Source organism: Elaeis guineensis, chromosome 8 (assembly GCF_000442705.2).
Source record: "Elaeis guineensis isolate ETL-2024a chromosome 8, EG11, whole genome shotgun sequence".
Classification (NCBI taxonomy): domain Eukaryota; kingdom Viridiplantae; phylum Streptophyta; class Magnoliopsida; order Arecales; family Arecaceae; genus Elaeis; species Elaeis guineensis.
In genome coordinates, this window is record NC_026000.2 from 127,350,337 (window position 1) to 127,358,708 (window position 8,372).

The following is an 8,372-nucleotide window of genomic DNA, read 5'->3' on the forward strand; positions in this document are numbered from 1 at the left end:
TCTATCTTTTTTTTTCTATAAAAAGATAAAAAAATAAGAAAAGTTAGTAAGCTATATTCATAAGAAAATCAAAGAAATCAAATATTAAAATTGATGCCTTCTCCGATAATGGCACCAAAAATTAATATGATTACGATGTTGTCGTTAGGACACCGTGATTATAAATCTAATTTTGACTTTAATAAAAATTAAAAATATATAGAAAATAGCAGTTAGATTGAATCCATAGAGAAGACAGGATTTTGATTTGAAATCTTTAATTTTTATAAAAAAAATAAATTTTTAAAAAAATAATTTAAGTCAAAAAATAAAAATTAAAAGTATAAAAAATAAATTCGATACTAAAATCTACTATTTAGATCCTAGCTTTTACTTACAATAAAAATAAATAATAAAAATTTAAAGTGCATAAAATAAATTGGTACTAAGATCTACTAACTAGATCCTAGCATCTACGTGCAAAAATTAAAAGACAAAATTTAAAGTACAAAAAAATAAATTTTATATTAATTAAAATTAAAATTAAAATTTAAAAATTTAAAAAAATAATAAAATAAAAATAAAACTATAACAAGGATCTGAAGTTGATCAGTCCAGTCTCATCGAAAATATGGTTGATGACCTCTCCATCTTCCTTCGTATTCCGTAGAGCGAACTTGCTTTTCTTCTTCTTTTCTTTAGGTCCCTAAACTCTAATATTTTTTTTTTACTTAATTTTTTGCTTTCAAGATTTATTCTCGGACTTCCTATTTATAGATAAATTTTTCATATTTTTTTGATAGGAAAAGGAGTCCTAAAATCTTTAGAATTCGTATAATACCCTTTACATTAATTTTCTGACCGTCGGATCATCTTTGGACTGTCCAGATCAATCCAAAAATCTATGTTTTAATCCTTATCAAAGTCGGATGTGATTCTGACCATCCGATCTGGGTTTGAATTTGTTTGGACCATTGGATCGTGCAAAATCTTTCTCTTATCAAACGACAACGAACAGCAGTCATTGGATCTGAGTCGGGATGATTGTAGACCGTTGGATCGTGCAAAATCATCTCAGCCCATCGTGAGCCATGCCTGTAGATCGTGAAAGATTTTTGTGGACTGCACCCTGATTCTGTGGATCGAGCGATCGGTCCACCATGCATCGAAGGCTATTTTTAAGGTTTTTTAAGGTATTTTAGCTCGATTTTTGCTCAGATTTTTATTTGAAAAATTTAAAAAAAATAATTAAATTATTTAAATTTTTTTATTATTTTGATGCTTAAATTACTTAATTAAATTAATATCTATTTTTTATAAATATGCTCTAATTTTAGATTTTTTTAAATTATTTATTTTTATAAGAAATTTAATTTATTTATGAAATTAGATTTTTAAGAAGATGTTAGCACCATAAATTATCAAAAATATCTATAATAAATATAAAAATATGTCACTTATCAATCAACATCATCGAAACTCTTTTCAACGGATCAAATTCTTTTCAATTCTGTCAATTAGAATTATTGATCATCGAAATAATTCTAATTAGTCCCACAATCCACTAGTGACATCTAGCAGTATGTAGTGCAATCCAGCAGAACTGAAGGATGAATCTCTAGGTATAGTTATCGTATGATTCGATTTTTCTATCGTGAGTCCTAATAGAATCGATGCCAAGATAAACTCATCAAACCTCACATCTGTCACATGATAGAATCAATCGAGTCGAGTCTGATGTGAAATCCAATAAAAAATTTTTCTATCTTTTACACTGCCATGATCATGGGCTTTTGGACTCAATCTCATAATTTACATAGGACCGCTCCTCCTCTATCGAGATTGATAGATCCCATCTTGATGCAATCCAATTCCTACAATGATCATACTATAGCTAACATATACCTTAAGGCTCCGTATGGCTAGGAGATCAAGTTATGATGCAGTCAAACTATAGCACCCTCAAGATGAACTGCTGATGCATCTCAGGTTAGAGAATTAAATATATAATTGCAGCTATGAACATGTCACTGATGAGAAGGTAGATATCTTTGTGACTGTTCATAAATGATCACGCTTAGTACTCTTATTCTTAACAAGCACCTGTACTTTCACTCCAGTGTCTTCACACCGTAAACTCAAGACTCATCTATTTGAAAGAAACGAGCGTACATCAATCTTCTGGATCGATCACCATGCTCGTGATGATCCTATGATTGAAAGCAATTTATGAGTTTATTAAGATTAGCACGTCTCAAATTCTCAATCTTTGAGACTATGTGTTATCTTACCTATTAACCCAATGGACGATTTACAGATACTATTAAATACAATGTGAATGAAAATAATATAATTTTATTAATATCAAAGTCAAATTATAAAATTATATCTTAAAAATATTTTACAAGTGTCGGCCAATCTGACTTCTAAGACATACATCTAACACTCTATTATTTTTCTGCTTCCAACAAGAAAACACCTCCTTGTGCGCTAGTTGGAGAACGAGCATCCTCGTCACTTTAGAATGACCACCTTGGTCACACCTTGGTCACCCAGCATCGAGGGCTCTTTCATTTATGCTAGCTAGGCATCATTTTTCAGTTACAAATAAAACTCTTAGTCATCTATGTACTGCTTGCCATGAGTCTAAAAGTCGTAGGTAGCCATTCCCTTCCTCTCACTCAATTTTCAGTGCTCCACTTGATTTAATTTTTTTGGATGTTTGGGGGCCATCTTCGATCACCTCAAGCAATGGTTGCTGGTATTATGTCATTTTCATTGATGACTATAGCAAATTTATATGGATTTTTCCTTTCAAGCAAAAATCTAGAGTTCTTGACACTTTCATTCATTTTCAAAGACATATTGAATGCTTGTTTGATCGAAAGGTGATACAACTCCATTTTGATTGGAGAGGTGAGTACTAAAGTCTGTCTTGATATCTAGATTCTATTGGCATTTCTCATCGACTTTCGTGCCCACGTACACCATAGCAAAATGGTGCCACCGAACGCAAACACCGTCATCTGGTAGAAACGGCTCTTTTCTTAATGAGCAAATCCAGTGTTCCACATAAGTATTGGGATGAAGCAGTCACCACTATGGTCTACTTAATAAACCGCCTCCCTACATCCTTGTTATCCAACATTTCACTTTATGAAAAACTCTTTGGTACTTCACTCAACTATACCTCTCTCCGCATCTTTGATTGCGCATACTATCCATATCTTCATCCCTATTCTACACATAAATTTGAATCCCGTTTTCTTTTGTGTATTTTTCTAGGATACAGTGACTCTCATTATGCCTATCGCTATCTGCATCTTCCAACAAGCCACATATACATAGCACTCGATGTCGTCTTTGATGAGCATCATTTTTCCTTTCAACAAGATACTACTAATGGTGCTCAAAGCATAATGCGTTCTATGACTTGGTACAACCTGCAGGTTCTTCCTCCAGCTAAGCCCTCTAACTCGGATGCTCCATCGCTGCTACCTATCCATGACCATCATATGATCACTACATCAAAAGGCTCTGCTGACTCACTGCCCAGTGCATCAAGTGCACCATCCTTGAAGCCCAGCTGTAGTGTGGGACAACAGTACCTATCCTCTGCTACCGTGATGCTAGACTAGCCCACTTTCATAGCCCCTACAAACCAGCCTGGTGTTGCACCATCGGATGCACCGCCGTGCCATCACATGATCACTCGATCCAGGGATGGGACCCGAAAGGCATGAGTGATCTCAGATGCTACTCCAACAACTGATAAACGACATTCTTTTCTTCGTGCTCTCTCTATTACTATTTAACTACTCATGGAATCCATCTATTTTTTGCAAATAGCAAAAGACCCTCACTGGCACACTGCTATGTGTGTCGAGTTTGATGTCTTTCTCCAAAATGGCACTTGGGACTTAGTTCCCCAACATCCATATATGAATGACACAGGCTGTAAATGGGTCTTCAAATTGAAGTAGTGATTAGATGGCTCGATAGAGCGCTATAAAGCTCGGTTGATTGTTAAGGGCTTCCATTAACAATAGAGTGTCGATTTTACTGAAACTTTTAGTCCTATTGTCAAAACCACAATAATACGGTTGCTCATTGCCCTTGCCATCTCCTCTGGATGGTCTCTACAGTAAATAGACATCTCGAATGCATTCTTACATGGTGAGTTAAATGAGACTGTCTATATGGAACAACCATCAGGGTTCTAGCATCTGCACCTTTCTACTTATGTTTATCAGCTGAAGAAGTCCCTCTATAGATTGCACCAAGCTCCGAAAGCATGGTCCCATCGGTTGGGGTCCTTCTTGGTTCAGCATAATTTTTCTAGTTCACGGACAGATACTTTCTTGTTCTTCCATCACAGTGATGCAGGCTCCATTTACATCATAATTTATGTCGATGATATCATCATAACAAGAGGAGATGATGCTGGTATCTCTACTATTCTGCAATTTCTCAAGCAAGAGTTTGCTATCAGAGATCTTGGATAGATTCATTATTTCTTGAGCCTAGAACTTACCTACAGTGCAATGGGTTGTTCCTTCTATCTCTCAGCAGAAGTATATTCTTGATGTCCTACGACGGACCAATATGAGTGAAGCCAAATCGATCACAACCGCTATAGCTTCTGATGTCGAGCTTTCCTCTTTATCTCTGGCACTGCAAAGATCCATCTTTGTATAGGAGTGTAGTGAGGGCGCCGCAATATGTTACCCTCTCGCATCCGAATATTGCATTTGCAATCAATAGGGTGTGTCAATACATGCACAGCCCTACGAATACTCATTGGTTTACTGTAAAATGCATCTTGAGATATCTGAAGGGGATCTTGTGCTATGGTTTATGGTTCCATCATGACTCACCTCGAGATCTACAAGCATTCAGTGATGCTGACTGGGTCAGCTCTCGATCTAATCATAGATTAACCAGTGGCTATGCCATCTATCTCGATAAGAATTTGATATCTTGAAGTGCAAAGAAATGAGCCATGATTGCCCGATCGAGTATCGAAGCAGAGTACAAAGCCATCATCAATACAACGACCAAAGTTATTTGGCTCAAGTCTCTTCTTCATGAGCTACATCTACCTCTTGCTGACATCCCAACTCTATGGTGTTATAATATCGAGGCCACATATCTAGTTGCTAACCTTTTTTCATGTCCGAACAAAACATGTCGAAATAGACTTTTATTTTGCCTGAGAATGGGTGGCCTCCAAGTAGCTTCAGGTGTCCTTCATCTCAACAAAAGACTAGCTTGCAGACTTATTTACCAAGCCCCTTCCTCAACCAAGATTCTAGTAACTTTGCTCCAAGCTTAACATGATTGCACCCCCCATAAGTTTGTGAGAGAGTATTGATGCAGTAGTTTGTTCAATAGTGCAACAATCCTTAACAACTTCTCCTAACAAACACAAGGACAATCCCTAACAACTCCTAACAAACACAAGGGCGTTCCAGGTGCATCCATTATTTTGTTCAATAGTCCAACAACCCTTAACAATTTCTCCTAACAAACACACTCAGGCTCTCTTTATAAAGGTGTTCCAGGGCTCTGGCTTTTCTGAAATATAATGTAATTATATTCCAAACATAAGTTAAAAGCAATCTTCCATTTTGGCTAAAATTATCCTTATATTTTTTAAAATACTACAGTATTACATTATCATAGTGCAGTATTTTTTTACAATAAAGTAGTATTATATTATACTAGTGTAGTATTTTTTTATAATAATAGAATATTATTATATTATATTATATTAGTATGGTATTCTTTTACAATAAGATAGTATTACATTATATTAGTATAGTATTTTTTATAATAATACACTATTATTTTATTATATTATATTAGTATAGTATTTTTTTATAATAAGATAGTATTACATTATCATAGTATAGTATTTCTTTATTATAGTATTACTTTACAATAATACAGTATTATTTTATAATAGTATAGTATAATTTTATAATAGTATGGTATTATATTTATTATAGTATAATATTATTTTATAATAGTATAGTATTACTTTATAATAGTGTAGTGTTGCTTTATAACTGTAAAAATAATTGGATTATTTTATCCTATTTACGTAATTATTTTTTAAGTTATGTTTCAAATAGATAGGATATTTTATTTAAAACTTAAGTGGATAGTTACTTTTAAGTTTAAACTCAATTAGATATTTCTCATTAATTTTTTCTTCTATTTTACTGGCTTATCCATTGTTATTTTTTGCATGAGTGTTCTTTTTTTAAATTTATAAAAAAAATTATTTTAAATTTTTTTCATAAAATATATCTAGCCATATCATATCAGGATATAGATAGAAGAGAGTGAGATGCACATATATAGCATATATAAAAATAAAATATGAAAAAAATAGCTTAAGAGAGAAGATAGAGAGAGAAAGAAACTATCTTTTCTTCCTCCATCATCCATTACACCCATCATCTCACTACCATCCACCACTAGGGGTGGCAATTGAGTCAGATCGGATTGGACACAGATCGGGTCGATGTGAGTTGGATCAAAAAATCATCAACCTAAGTCCAACATGTTTGTTAAATAGATCAAAAATTCAGATCTGAACCTGATCTGTTTATTAAATAGATAATCTGATTTGATCTGCTTAATCAATTTATTAAATGGATCAAGTTAGGTTAAATGGATCAAACAAATTAAATAGATTTTTAATGGATTAAATAGGTTAAACAGATCGGATTAAATAGGTCAGAAATAGGTTAAGTAGGTTTTCAACATATTAAACATGTCTTAAACAGGTTAAATGGGTTATCTAAGTCAATCCGATCTGAATATTAAATGGATTAAATGGGTTAAACGGATCAGATATATGAAACATAAAAATGATCCAAATATTAAACGGAATGACCTATTTATGATTCGATCTATTTAGCCTAACTTCAAACATATTTATGACGGATCAAACATGGATTGAATTGGTAGGTTGGATTATATTTTGCCGGCCTTAGCCACCATCCTTAACAATCATGACCATTTTCTATTACTACTAACAATCTTCACTACTATCCACCATCATTATCAAACTCCATCATTACTTATCATTGCATTTGACTTCTTGTCTATTATTGTCCATGATCTCTATCACCATTCATGATAACTAATCATAGTCTCCATCATCAACTACCATCGCCAACAATCTTAACCACCACCTACCACCCCTAATAATCTCTACCACTAAACACCACCCTTGATAATTTCTACTACCATCCATGACCACCAACGATCTTCACTACTACCCTCTAACAAAGATGAGCTCTACCAAAGCTAACCAACACCCTCCACCACCAATAATCTCTACCACTGCTTACTATCATTTACAATCTTTACATCCATCCACTATCATTGATGATGACTTTTGCTATTGTTTGCTAGTACTAATGATATCCACCATCATCCAGCACTATCATCCATCAATTCAACTATCGACTATCATGACCAATGATTTCTACTATTGCCCATCACTCTTCATCATTACCAAACATCATCGATGATCTCCATCACCACCCATAACCATTGATATTAGTTGGTGAAGATTATCAATTCAAATGCAATGTATTGAACTAAAATTTTTTTTTTAACAGTCTTTATTTTTCTAAATAAATAGATGAGGTATCCATGCATATATAGTGGTATTTTGGTGCCACCAAAAATGAAAAAAAATCTAAAAAATAAAAAAAATAGATTTAATGGATGTGAGAAAATAAACCATTATCATAGTGATAATAAGTTATATTAATAGTTGTACTGAATCTTCAAATAAATCTAGTGATCCATATATGCTTAACTTTACAATAAGATTTATTTGTTATGTTTAAAATTATGCAAGTGATCTCGTTCCTTATATATGCATAATAGGTGAACATATGTAGATCACCAATTTCAAATTTGCATGCCGATATTTATAATTTTTGTAAGCCTTTTTTAAACATATATATTAGATTCAAGTATATCAGCTATTTAAAGTATATCACTATTTTAAAATGCCTACATTAACTATTTAAAATATATACTTATAATTTTTTAAATTTTTTATGTGTATAACCTCTTAAACATTCAAATTTGCATGAATATCGTTACAAAATTGCTATTTATATGTATACCCTTATAAAATGATTATTTGGTATATATACTTTTTTTTTGCTTTATTTTTGCACATATACTAACATTAAGTCATACTTTTAAAAGATTAATGGTTTAAAATTAGAATATCTGAAATATCCTTAAAGAAAAATTATAAAGGTATATATATAAATAGCAATTTTGTAAGGGTATTCATATAAAGTTGAATGTTTAGGAGGATATATATATAAAAAAAACTCAACAATATTTTATAA